This window comes from Stenella coeruleoalba (genome assembly GCF_951394435.1).
Source record: "Stenella coeruleoalba genome assembly, contig: scaffold_52, whole genome shotgun sequence".
Classification (NCBI taxonomy): domain Eukaryota; kingdom Metazoa; phylum Chordata; class Mammalia; order Artiodactyla; family Delphinidae; genus Stenella; species Stenella coeruleoalba.
In genome coordinates this window covers 115,940-129,665 of record NW_027646181.1, presented here as the reverse complement: position 1 = coordinate 129,665, position 13,726 = coordinate 115,940, and positions in this window count along the sequence as shown.

Below are 13,726 nucleotides of genomic sequence, written 5' to 3'. Positions count from 1 at the left end.
AACGCCTAAGAATGTACCTGACTAGTAAGTATCGTAAAACCTATGGATTGCTATGTCTCCAAAAGAGAATCAAGCATGTGTACAGGGGCATAAACGCAGCAGTGATAGGATTGGAGAGGTTCGGTGAGCAAATGAAGACCCTTTGAAGTCATGTTGCATGGTACCCATTCCACGGGTCTCAACTCTCCAGGTTTAAGGTATTCTTCCTTCAGCTAAAACATGCATGTGGAACCCAAGTATGATCAACCATGTGAACGGGAGACGTGTTCAAATATGTCTCAGGTTTCCTACCCTGGTACTCGGGTGCAACATTCCAGACGCTTTACTAACACTCTCCCCACTTGGAGAGTCAGCGCCTTTAACCTCCTGTTTGGCCCAGTTTGCAATTTCTGCGGAAGATGAACAGGAATAGCGAGAACCAATGAGAGGCTAGCTGGAGGTGTCTGGACGGGCAAATTTAACTCTCATTTCCCACCAGGAAGAGGAAATAACCAAAGGCTCAGCGTGCCGTGCCGGAACAAGATTAGGGCCTGAAGCCATCCTGCGGTGTTGCGGCCAGCTCAAAAGAAAGCGAGTTGAAGAAAGGAGCTCAGGGGCACTGTAATTCACAAACCTGCAGAGTTATAAATGACAGCTATCGTCCAAAAATTGACTGAATTAAGGCTGCCAAGAGGACTTGAAAGCGGGGCAGAATTGCAGGAAACCGATTTCAGGAGGTAGACTGGAATTGCATTGAAAGCATAGGAAAAGAGGCAGAACGTCCACAATGATGCACTTGGCCAAAAAGGGCGTATGCGTTTTTTCCTGAATATATTCAGGAAAAAACGCATACGCCTTTTTTGGCCAACCAAGCAAGCTTGCAAAGGAAATCTGCACTACAATGAAGTCTCACTTCCCCCCGGTCAAAAGGGCCATCTGAAAAAAGTGTAAAATCCAGAAAGGCAGGACAGGCCATGGAGAACTGGGAGCCTTGTTATGCTGATGGGCGGGATGTAAATTGCCAACAACCACTTGGGAGAAGTGTATGGTGTTTCCTGAAACATCTAAAAAACAAAGCAACAGAACCTAGGGCACTTCCACTTATGGTCCTATAGCTTAGGGAAATTAAAATAAAAAAGACACAGCCACCCCAAAGTTTGGAACGGCTCTGTTTACAAGAACCTCGTTTACAGTACAAGTTCAACATCGCAGAAAGTGAAAAATGGATAAAGAAGTTGTGGTATTTACTTACAAAGCAATATCACTCAGCAATGAAATCTATGTCATCAGGCCCTTAGCAGCACAATGAGTGGATTCAGGTATGATGATTCTAACTGAAGTAAGTCACACAGAAAAAGAAACATCATAATATATCACTAATACACGGAATGTAAACTTGGCTACACAGGAACTGAATTACAGAACAGAACAGGGTCTCAAATTTAGAAAACCAACTTATGCTTGCTTAAGGGTAAAGGTGAGTTGGGGTGCTGCATAAAACCAGAGATTGAAATGAGCACAGATAAAGTTCCTTAAGCCAAATATGGAATAGACAAGAGCTACTCCATGCTCAACGAAATGGACTCAACACCGCATATTAAACGCCTAAGAATGTACCTGACTAGTAAGTATCTTAAAACCTATGGATTGCTATGTCTCCAAAAGAGAATCAAGCATGTGTACAGGGGCATAAACGCAGCAGTGATAGGATTGGAGAGGTTCGGTGAGCAAATGAAGACCCTTTGAAGTCATATTGCATGGTACCCATTACACGGGTCTCAACTCTCCAGGTTTAAGGTATGCTTCCTTCAGCTAAAACATGCATGTGGAACCCAAGTATGATCAACCATGTGAACGGGAGACGTGTTCAAATATGTCTCAGTTTTCCTCCCCTGGTACTCGGGTGCAACATTCCAGACGCTTTACTAACACTCTCCCCACTTGGAGAGTCAGCGCCTTTAACCTCCTGTTTGGCACAGTTTGCAATTTCTGCGGAAGATGAACAGGAATAGCGAGAACCAATGAGAGGCTAGCTGGAGGTGTCTGGACGGGCAAATTTAACTCTCATTTCCCACCAGGAAGAGGAAATAACCAAAGGCTCAGCGTGCCGTACCGGAACCATATTAGGGCCTGAAGCCATCCTGCGGTGTTGCGGCCAGCTCAAAAGAAAGCGAGTTGAAGAAAGGAGCTCAGGGGCACTGTAATTCACAAACCTGCAGAGTTATAAATGACAGCTATCGTCCAAAAATAGACTGAAGTAAGGCTGCCAAGAGGACTTGAAAGCGGGGCAGAATTGCAGGAAAACGATTTCAGGAGGTAGACTGGAATTGCATTGAAAGCATAGGAAAAGAGGCAGAACGTCCACAATGATGCACTTGGCCAAAAAGGGCGTATGCGTTTTTTCCTGAATATATTCAGGAAAAAACGCATACGCCCTTTTTGGCCAACCAAGCAAGCTTGCAAAGGAAATCTGCACTACAATGAAGTCTCACTTCCCCCCGGTCAAAAGGGCCATCTGAAAAAAGTGTAAAATCCAGAAAGGCAGGACAGGCCATGGAGAACTGGGAGCCTTGTTATGCTGATGGGCGGGACGTAAATTGCCAACAACCACTCGGGAGAAGTGTATAGTGTTTCCTGAAACATCTAAAAAACAAAGCAACAGAGCCTAGGGCACTTTCACTTATGGTCCTATAGCTTAGTGAAATTAAATCAAAAAGACACAGCCACCCCAAAGTTTGGGACGCCTCCGTTTACAAGAACCTCGTTTACCGTACAAGTTCAATATCACAGAAAGTGAAAAATGGATAAAGAACTTGTGGTACTTACGTACAATGCAGTATCACTAAGCAATGAAATCTATGTCATCAGGCCCGTAGCAGCACAATGAGTGGATTCAGGTACGATGATTCTAACTGAAATAAGTCACACAGAAAAAGAAACATCATAAGATATCACTAATACACGGAATGTAAACTTGGCTACACAGGAACTGCATTCCAAAACAGAACAGGGTCTCAAATTTAGAAAACCAACTTATGCTTGCTTAAGGGGAAAGGTGAGTTGGGGTGCTGCATAAAACCGGAGATTGAAATGAGCACAGATAAAGTTCCTTAAGCCAAATATGGAATAGACAAGAGCTACTCCTTGCTCAACGAAATGGACTCAACACCCCATATTAAACGCCTAAGAATGTACCTGACTAGTAAGTATCGTAAAACCTATGGATTGCTATGTCTCCAAAAGAGAATCAAGCGTGTGTACAGGGGCATAAACGCAGCAGTGATAGGATTGGAGAGGTTCGGTGAGCAAATGAAGACCCTTTGAAGTCATATTGCATGGTACCCATTCCACGGGTCTCAACTCTCCAGGTTTAAGGTATTCTTCCTTCAGCTAAAACATGCATGTGGAACCCAGAGTATGATCAACCATGTGAACGGGAGACTTGTTTAAATATGTCTCAGTTTTCCTCCCCTGGTACTCAGGTGCAACATTCCAGACGCTTTACTAACACTCTCCCGACTTGGAGAGTCAGTCCCTTTAACCTCCTATTTGGCCCAGTTTGCAATTTCTGCGGAAGATGAACAGGAATAGCGAGAACCAATGAGAGACTAGCTGGAGGTGTCTGAACGGGCAAATTTAACTCTCATTTCCCACCGGGAAGAGGAATTAACCAAAGGCTCAGCATGCCGGGCCGGAACCAGATTAGGGCCTGAAGCCATCCTGCGGTGTTGCGGCCAGGTCACAAGAAAGCGAGTTGAAGAAACGAGCTCAGGGGCACTGTAATTTACAAACCTGCAGAGTTATAAATGACAGCTATCGTCCAAAAATAGACTGAAGTAAGGCTGCCAAGAGGACTTCAAAGCGGGGCAGAATTGCAGGAAACCGATTTCAGGAGGTAGACTGAAATTGCATTGAAAGCATAGGAAAAGAGGCAGAACGTCCACAATGATGTACTTGGCCAAAAAGGGCGTATGCGTTTTTTCCTGAATATATTCAGGAAAAAACGCATACGCCCTTTTTGGCCAACCAAGCAAGCTTGCAAAGGAAATCTGCACTACAATGAAGTCTCACTTCCCCCCGGTCAAAAGGGCCATCTGAAAAAAGTGTAAAATCCAGAAAGGCAGGACAGGCCATGGAGAACTGGGAGCCTTGTTATGCTGATGGGCGGGATGTAAATTGCCAACAGACACTTGGGAAAAGTGTATGGTGTATCCTGAAACATCTCAAAAACAAAGCAACAGAGCCTAGGGCACTGCCACTTATGGTCCTATAGCTTAGGGAAATTAAAATCAAAAAGACACAGCCACCCCAAAGTTTGGGACGACTCTGTTTACAAGAACCTCGTTTACAGTACAAGTTCAACATCGCAGAAAGTGAAAAATGGATAAAGAAGTTGTGGTATTTACTTACAAAGCAATATCATTCAGCAATGAAATCTGTGTCATCAGGCCCTTAGCATCACAATGAGTGGATTCAAGTATGATGATTCTAACTGAAATAAGTCACACAGAAAAAGAAACATCATAAGATATTAGTAATACACGGAATGTAAACTTGGCTACACAGGAACTGAATTACAGAACAGAACAGGGTCTCAAATTTAGAAAACCAACTTATGCTTGCTTAAGGGTAAAGGTGAGTTGGGGTGCTGCATAAAACCAGAGATTGAAATGAGCACAGATAAAGTTCCTTAAGTCAAATATGGAATAGACAAGAGCTACTCCTTGCTCAACGAAATGGACTCAACACCGCATATTAAACGCCTAAGAATGTACCTGACTAGTAAGTATCGTAAAACCTATGGATTGCTATGTCTCCAAAAGAGAATCAAGCATGTGTACAGGGGCATAAACGCAGCAGTGATAGGATTGGAGAGGTTCGGTGAGCAAATGAAGACCCTTTGAAGTCATGTTGCATGGTACCCATTCCACGGGTCTCAACTCTCCAGGTTTAAGGTATTCTTCCTTCAGCTAAAACATGCATGTGGAACCCAAGTATGATCAACCATGTGAACGGGAGACGTGTTCAAATATGTCTCAGGTTTCCTCCCCTGGTACTCGGGTGCAACATTCCAGACGCTTTACTAACACTCTCCCCACTTGGAGAGTCAGCGCCTTTAACCTCCTGTTTGGCCCAGTTTGCAATTTCTGCGGAAGATGAACAGGAATAGCGAGAACCAATGAGAGGCTAGCTGGAGGTGTCTGGACGGGCAAATTTAACTCTCATTTCCCACCAGGAAGAGGAAATAACCAAAGGCTCAGCGTGCCGTACCGGAACAAGATTAGGGCCTGAAGCCATCCTGCGGTGTTGCGGCCAGCTCAAAAGAAAGCGAGTTGAAGAAAGGAGCTCAGGGGCACTGTAATTCACAAACCTGCAGAGTTATAAATGACAGCTATCGTCCAAAAATTGACTGAATTAAGGCTGCCAAGAGGACTTGAAAGCGGGGCAGAATTGCAGGAAACCGATTTCAGGAGGTAGACTGGAATTGCATTGAAAGCATAGGAAAAGAGGCAGAACGTCCACAATGATGCACTTGGCCAAAAAGGGCGTATGCGTTTTTTCCTGAATATATTCAGGAAAAAACGCATACGCCTTTTTTGGCCAACCAAGCAAGCTTGCAAAGGAAATCTGCACTACAATGAAGTCTCACTTCCCCCCGGTCAAAAGGGCCATCTGAAAAAAGTGTAAAATCCAGAAAGGCAGGACAGGCCATGGAGAACTGGGAGCCTTGTTATGCTGATGGGCGGGATGTAAATTGCCAACAACCACTTGGGAGAAGTGTATGGTGTTTCCTGAAACATCTAAAAAACAAAGCAACAGAACCTAGGGCACTTCCACTTATGGTCCTATAGCTTAGGGAAATTAAAATCAAAAAGACACAGCCACCCCAAAGTTTGGAACGGCTCTGTTTACAAGAACCTCGTTTACAGTACAAGTTCAACATCGCAGAAAGTGAAAAATGGATAAAGAAGTTGTGGTATTTACTTACAAAGCAATATCACTCAGCAATGAAATCTATGTCATCAGGCCCTTAGCAGCACAATGAGTGGATTCAGGTATGATGATTCTAACTGAAGTAAGTCACACAGAAAAAGAAACATCATAAGATATCACTAATACACGGAATGTAAACTTGGCTACACAGGAACTGAATTACAGAACAGAACAGGGTCTCAAATTTAGAAAACCAACTTATGCTTGCTTAAGGGTAAAGGTGAGTTGGGGTGCTGCATAAAACCAGAGATTGAAATGAGCACAGATAAAGTTCCTTAAGTCAAATATGGAATAGACAAGAGCTACTCCTTGCTCAACGAAATGGACTCAACACCGCATATTAAACGCCTAAGAATGTACCTTACTAGTAAGTATCTTAAAACCTATGGATTGCTATGTCTCCAAAAGAGAATCAAGCATGTGTACAGGGGCATAAACGCAGCAGTGATAGGATTGGAGAGGTTCGGTGAGCAAATGAAGACCCTTTGAAATCATATTGCATGGTACACATTACACGGGTCTCAACTCTCCAGGTTTAAGGTATTCTTCCTTCAGCTAAAACATGCATGTGGAACCCAAGTATGATCAACCATGTGAACGGGAGATGTGTTCAAATATGTCTCAGTTTTCCTCCCCTGGTACTCGGGTGCAACATTCCAGACGCTTTACTAACACTCTCCCCACTTGGAGAGTCAGCGCCTTTAACCCCCTGTTTGGCCCAGTTTGCAATTTCTGCGGAAGATGAACAGGAATAGCGAGAACCAATGAGAGACTAGCTGGAGGTGTCTGGACGGGCAAATTTAACTCTCATTTCCCACCAGGAAGAGGAAATAACCAAAGGCTCAGCGTGCCATGCCGGAACCAGATTAGGGCCTGAAGCCATCCTGCGGTGTTGCGGCCAGCTCACAAGAAAGCGAGTTGAAGAAAGGAGCTCAGGGGCACTGTAATTCACAAACCTGCAGAGTTATAAATGACAGCTATTGTCCAAAAATAGACTGAAGTAAGGCTGCCAAGAGGACTTGAAAGCGGGGCAGAATTGCAGGAAACCAATTTCAGGAGGTAGACTGGAATTGCATTGAAAGCATAGGAAAAGAGGCAGAACGTCCACAATGATGCACTTGGCCAAAAAGGGCGTATGCGTTTTTTCCTGAATATATTCAGGAAAAAACGCATACGCCCTTTTTGGCCAACCAAGCAAGCTTGCAAAGGAAATCTGCACTACAATGAAGTCTCACTTCCCCCCGGTCAAAAGGGCCATCTGAAAAAAGTGTAAAATCCAGAAAGGCAGGACAGGCCATGGAGAACTGGGAGCCTTGTTATGCTGATGGGCGGGATGTAAATTGCCAACAACCACTGGGGAGAAGTGTATGGTGTTTCCTGAAACATCTAAAAAACAAAGCAACAGAACCTAGGGCACTTCCACTTATGGTCCTATAGCTTAGGGAAATTAAAATCAAAAAGACACAGCCACCCCAAAGTTTGGGACGCCTCTGTTTACAAGAACCTCGTTTACAGTACAAGTTCAACATCGGAGAAAGTGAAAAATGGATAAAGAAGTTGTGGTATTTACTTACAAAGCAATATCACTCAGCAATGAAATCTGTGTCATCAGGCCCTTAGCAGCACAATGAGTGGATTCAGGTATGATGATTCTAACTGAAGTAAGTCACACAGAAAAAGAAACTTCATAAGATATCAGTAATACACGGAATGGAAACTTGGCTACACAGGAACTGAATTACAGAACAGAACAGGGTCTCAAATTTAGAAAACCAACTTATGCTTGCTTAAGGGTAAAGGTGAGTTGGGGTGCTGCATAAAACCAGAGATTGAAATGAGCACAGATAAAGTTCCTTAAGCCAAATATGGAATAGACAAGAGCTACTCCTTGCTCAACGAAATGGACTCAACACCGCATATTAAACGCGTAAGAATGTACCTGACTAGTAAGTATCTTAAAAGCTATGGATTGCTAAGTCTCCGAAAGAGAATCAAGCATGTGTACAGGGGCATAAACGCAGCAGTGATAGGATTGGAGAGGTTCGGTGAGCAAATGAAGACCCTTTGAAGTCATATTGCATGGTACCCATTCCACGGGTCTTAACTCTCCAGGTTTAAGGTATTCTTCCTTCAGCTAAAGCATGCATGTGGAACCCAAGTATGATCAACCATGTGAACGGGAGACGTGTTCAAATGTGTCTCAGTTTTCCTCCCCTGGTACTCGGGTGCAACATTCCAGACGCTTTACTAACACTCTCCCCACTTGGAGAGTCAGCGCCTTTAACCTCCTGTTTGGCCCAGTTTGCAATTTCTGCGGAAGATGAACAGGAATAGCGAGAACCAATGAGAGACTAGCTGGAGGTGTCTGGACGGGCAAATTTAACTCTCATTTCCCACCAGGAAGAGGAAATAACCAAAGGCTCAGCGTGCCGTGCCGGAACCAGATTAGGGCCTGAAACCATCCTGCGGTGTTGCGGCCAGGTCACAAGAAAGCAAGTTGAAGAAAGGAGCTCAGGGGCACTGTAATTCACAAACCTGCAGAGTTATAAATGACAGCTATCGTCCAAAAATAGACTGAAGTAAGGCTGCCAAGAGGACTTGAAAGCGGGGCAGAATTGCAGGAAACCGATTTCAGGAGGTAGACTGGAATTGCATTGAAAGCATAGGAAAAGAGGCAGAACGTCCACAATGATGCACTTGGCCAAAAAGGGCGTATGCGTTTTTTCCTGAATATATTCAGGAAAAAACGCATACGCCCTTTTTGGCCAACCAAGCAAGCTTGCAAAGGAAATCTGCACTACAATGAAGTCTCACTTCCCCCCGGTCAAAAGGGCCATCTGAAAAAAGTGTAAAATCCAGAAAGGCAGGACAGGCCATGGAGAACTGGGAGCCTTGTTATGCTGATGGGCGGGATGTAAATTGCCAACAGACACTCGGGAGAAGTGTATGGTGTTTCCTGAAACATCTAAAAAACAAAGCAACAGAACCTAGGGCACTTCCACTTATGCTCCTATAGCTTAGGAAAATTAAAATCAAAAAGACACAGCCACCCCAAAGTTTGGGACGCCTCTGTTTACAAGAACCTCATTTACCGTACAAGTTCAATATCACAGAAAGTGAAAAATGGATAAAGAACTTGTGGTACTTACGTACAATGCAGTATCACTCAGCAATTAAATCTATGTCATCAGGCCCGTAGCAGCATAATGAGTGGATTCAGGTACGATGATTCTAACTGAAATAAGTCACACAGAAAAAGAAACATCATAAGGTATCACTAATACACAGAATGTAAACTTGGCTACACAGGAACTGAATTACAGAACAGGACAGGGTCTCAAATTTAGAAAACCAACTTATGCTTGCTTAAGAGGAAAGGTGAGTTGGGGTGCTGCATAAAACCAGAGATTGAAATGAGCACAGATAAAGGTCCTTTAGCCAAATATGGAATAGACAAGAGCTACTCCTTGCTCAACGAAATGGACTCAACACCGCATATTAAACGCTTAAGAATGTACCTGACTAGTAAGTATCGTAAAACCTATGGATTGCTATGTCTCCAAAAGAGAATCAAGCGTGTGTACAGGGGCATAAACGCAGCAGTGATAGGATTGGAGAGGTTCGGTGAGCAAATGAAGACCCTTTGAAGTCATATTGCATGGGACCCATTCCACGGGTCTCAACTCTGCAGGTTTAAAGTATTCTTCCTTCAGCTAAAACATGCATGTGGAACCCAAGTATGATCAACCATGTGAATGGGAGACGTGTTCAAATATGTCTCAGTTTTCCTCCCCTGGTACTCAGGTGCAACATTCCAGACGCTTTACTAACACTCTCCCGACTTGGAGAGTCAGCGCCTTTAACCTCCTGTTTGGCTCAGTTTGCAATTTCTGCGGAAGATGAACAGGAATAGCGAGAACCAATGAGAGGCTAACTGGAGGTTTCTGGACGGGCAAATTTAACTCTCATTTCCCACCAGGAAGAGGAAATAACCAAAGGCTCAGTGTGCCGTGCCGGAAACAGATTAGGGCCTGAAGCCATCCTGCGGTGTTGCGGCCAGCTCAAAAGAAAGCGAGTTGAAGAAAGGAGCTCAGGGGCACTGTAATTCACAAACCTGCAGAGTTATAAATGACAGCTATCGTCCAAAAATAGACTGAAGTAAGGCTGCCAAGAGGACTTGAAAGCGGGGCAGAATTGCAGGAAACCGATTTCAGGAGGTAGACTGGAATTGCATTGAAAGCATAGGAAAAGAGACAGAACGTCCACAATGATGCACTTGGCCAAAAAGGGCGTATGCGTTTTTTCCTGAATATATTCAGGAAAAAACGCATACGCCCTTTTTGGCCAACCAAGCAAGCTTGCAAAGGAAATCTGCACTACAATGAAGTCTCACTTCCCCCCGGTCAAAAGGGCCATCTGAAAAAAGTGTAAAATCCAGAAAGGCAACAGGCCATGGAGAACTGGGAGCCTTGTTATGCTGATGGGCGGGATGTAAATTGCCAACAGACACTCGGGAGAAGTGTATGGTGTTTCCTGAAACATCTAAAAAACAAAGCAACAGAGCCTAGGGCACTTCCACTTATGGTCCTATAGCTTAGGGAAATTAAAATCAAAAAGACACAGCCACCCCAAAGTTTGGAACGGCTCTGTTTACAAGAACCTCGTTTACAGTACAAGTTCAACATCGCAGAAAGTGAAAAATGGATAAAGAACTTGTGGTACTTACGTACAATGCAGTATCACTCAGCAATGAAATCTATGTCATCAGGCCCGTAGCAGCATAATGAGTAGATTCAGGTACGATGATTCTAACTGAAATAAGTCACACAGAAAAAGAAACATCATAAGATATCACTAATACACGGAATGTAAACTTGGCTACACAGGAACTGAATTCCAAAACAGAACAGGTTCTCAAATTTAAAAAACCAACTTATGCTTGCTTAAGGGGAAAGGTGAGTTGGGTTGCTGCATAAAACCAGAGATTGAAATGAGCACAGATAAAGTTCCTTAAGCCAAATATGGAATAGACAAGAGCTACTCCTTGCTCAACGAAATGGACTCAACACCGCATATTAAACGCCTAAGAATGTACCTGACTAGTAAGTATCTTAAAACCTATGGATTGCTATGTCTCCGAAAGAGAATCAAGCATGTGTACAGGGGCATAAACGCAGCAGTGATAGGATTGGAGAGGTTCGGTGAGCAAATGAAGACCCTTTGAAGTCATATTGCATGGTACCCATTCCACGGGTTTCAACTACCCAGGTTTTAGGTATTCTTCCTTCAGCTAAAACATGCATGTGGAACCCAGAGTATGATCAACCATGTGATCGGGAGAGGTGTTCAAATATGTCTCAGTTTTCCTCCCCTGGTACTCGGGTGCAACAATCCAGACGCTTTACTAACACTCTCCGAAATTGGAGAGTCATTGTCTTTAACCTCCTGTTTGGCCCAGTTTGCAATTTCTGCGGAAGATGAACAGGAATAGCGAGAACCAATGAGAGACTAGCTGGAGGTGTCTGGACGGGCAAATTTAACTCTCATTTCCCACCAGGAAGAGGAATTAACCAAAGGCTCAGCGTGCCGTGCCGGAACCAGATTATGGCCTGAAGCCATCCTGCGGTGTTGCGGCCAGCTCACAAGAAAGCGAGTTGAAGAAAGGAGCTCAGGGGCACTGTAATTCACAAACCTGCAGAGTTATAAATGACAGCTATCGTCCAAAAATAGACTGAAGTAAGGCTGCCAAGAGGACTTGAAAGCGGGGCAGAATTGCAGGAAACCGATTTCAGGAGGTAGACTGGAATTGCATTGAAAGCATAGGAAAAGAGGCAGAACGTCCACAATGATGCACTTGGCCAAAAAGGGCGTATGCGTTTTTTCCTGAATATATTCAGGAAAAAACGCATACGCCCTTTTTGGCCAACCAAGCAAGCTTGCAAAGGAAATCTGCACTACAATGAAGTCTCACTTCCCCCCGGTCAAAAGGGCCATCTGAAAAAAGTGTAAAATCCAGAAAGGCAGGACAGGCCATGGAGAACTGGGAGCCTTGTTATGCTGATGGGCGGGATGTAAATTGCCAACAACCACTCGGGAGAAGTGTATGGTGTTTCCTGAAACATCTAAAAAACAAAGCAACAGAACCTAGGGCACTTCCACTTATGGTCCTATAGATTAGGGAAATTAAAATCAAAAAGACACAGCCACCCCAAAGTTTGGAACGGCTCTGTTTACAAGAACCTCGTTTACAGTACAAGTTCAACATCGCAGAAAGTGAAAAATGGATAAAGAAGTTGTGGTATTTACTTACAAAGCAATATCACTCAGCAATGAAATCTGTGTCATCAGGCCCTTAGCAGCACAATGAGTGGATTCAGGTATGATGATTCTAACTGAAATAAGTCACACAGAAAAAGAAACATCATAAGATATCAGTAATACACGGAATGTAAACTTGGCTACACAGGAACTGAATTACAGAACAGGACAGGGTCTCAAATTTAGAAAACCAACTTATGCTTGCTTAAGGGGAAAGGTGAGTTGGGGTGCTGCATAAAACCAGAGATTGAAATGAGCACAGATAAAGTTCCTTAAGCCAAATATGGAATAGACAAGAGCTACTCCTTGCTCAACGAAATGGACTCAACACCGCATATTAAACGCCTAAGAATGTACCTGACTAGTAAGTATCTTAAAACCTATGGATTGCTATGTCTCCGAAAGAGAATCAAGCATGTGTACAGGGGCATAAACGCAGCAGTGATAGGATTGGAGAGGTTCGGTGAGCAAATGAAGACCCTTTGAAGTCATATTGCATGGTACACATTCCACGGGTTTCAAATACCCAGGTTTTAGGTATTCTTCCTTCAGCTAAAACATGCATGTGGAACCCAGAGTATGATCAACCATGTGATCGGGAGACGTGTTCAAATATGTCTCAGTTTTCGTACCCTGGTACTCGGGTGCAACATTCCAGACGCTTTACTAACACTCTCCCGACTTGGAGAGTCAGTGTCTTTAACCTCCTGTTTGGCCCAGTTTGCAATTTCTGCGGAAGATGAACAGGAATAGCGAGAACCAATGAGAGACTAGCTGGAGGTGTCTGGACGGGCAAATTTAACTCTCATTTCCCACCAGGAAGAGGAATTAACCAAAGGCTCAGCGTGCCGTGCCGGAACCAGATTAGGGCCTGAAGCCATCCTGCGGTGTTGCGGCCAGCTCACAAGAAAGCGAGTTGAAGAAAGGAGCTCAGGGGCACTGTAATTCACAAACCTGCAGAGTTATAAATGACAGCTATCGTCCAAAAATAGACTGAAGTAAGGCTGCCAAGAGGACTTGAAAGCGGGGCAGAATTGCAGGAAACCGATTTCAGGAGGTAGACTGGAATTGCATTGAAAGCATAGGAAAAGAGGCAGAACGTCCACAATGATGCACTTGGCCAAAAAGGGCGTATGCGTTTTTTCCTGAATATATTCAGGAAAAAACGCATACGCCCTTTTTGGCCAACCAAGCAAGCTTGCAAAAGAAATCTGCACTACAATGAAGTCTCACTTCCCCCTGGTCAAAAGGGCCATCTGCAAAAAGTGTAAAATCCAGAAAGGCAACAGGCCATGGAGAACTGGGAGCCTTGTTATGCTGATGGGCGGGATGTAAATTGCCAACAGACACTCGGGAGAAGTGTATGGTGTTTCCTTAAACATCTAAAAAACAAAGCAACAGAGCCTAGGGCACTTCCACTTATGGTCCTATAGCT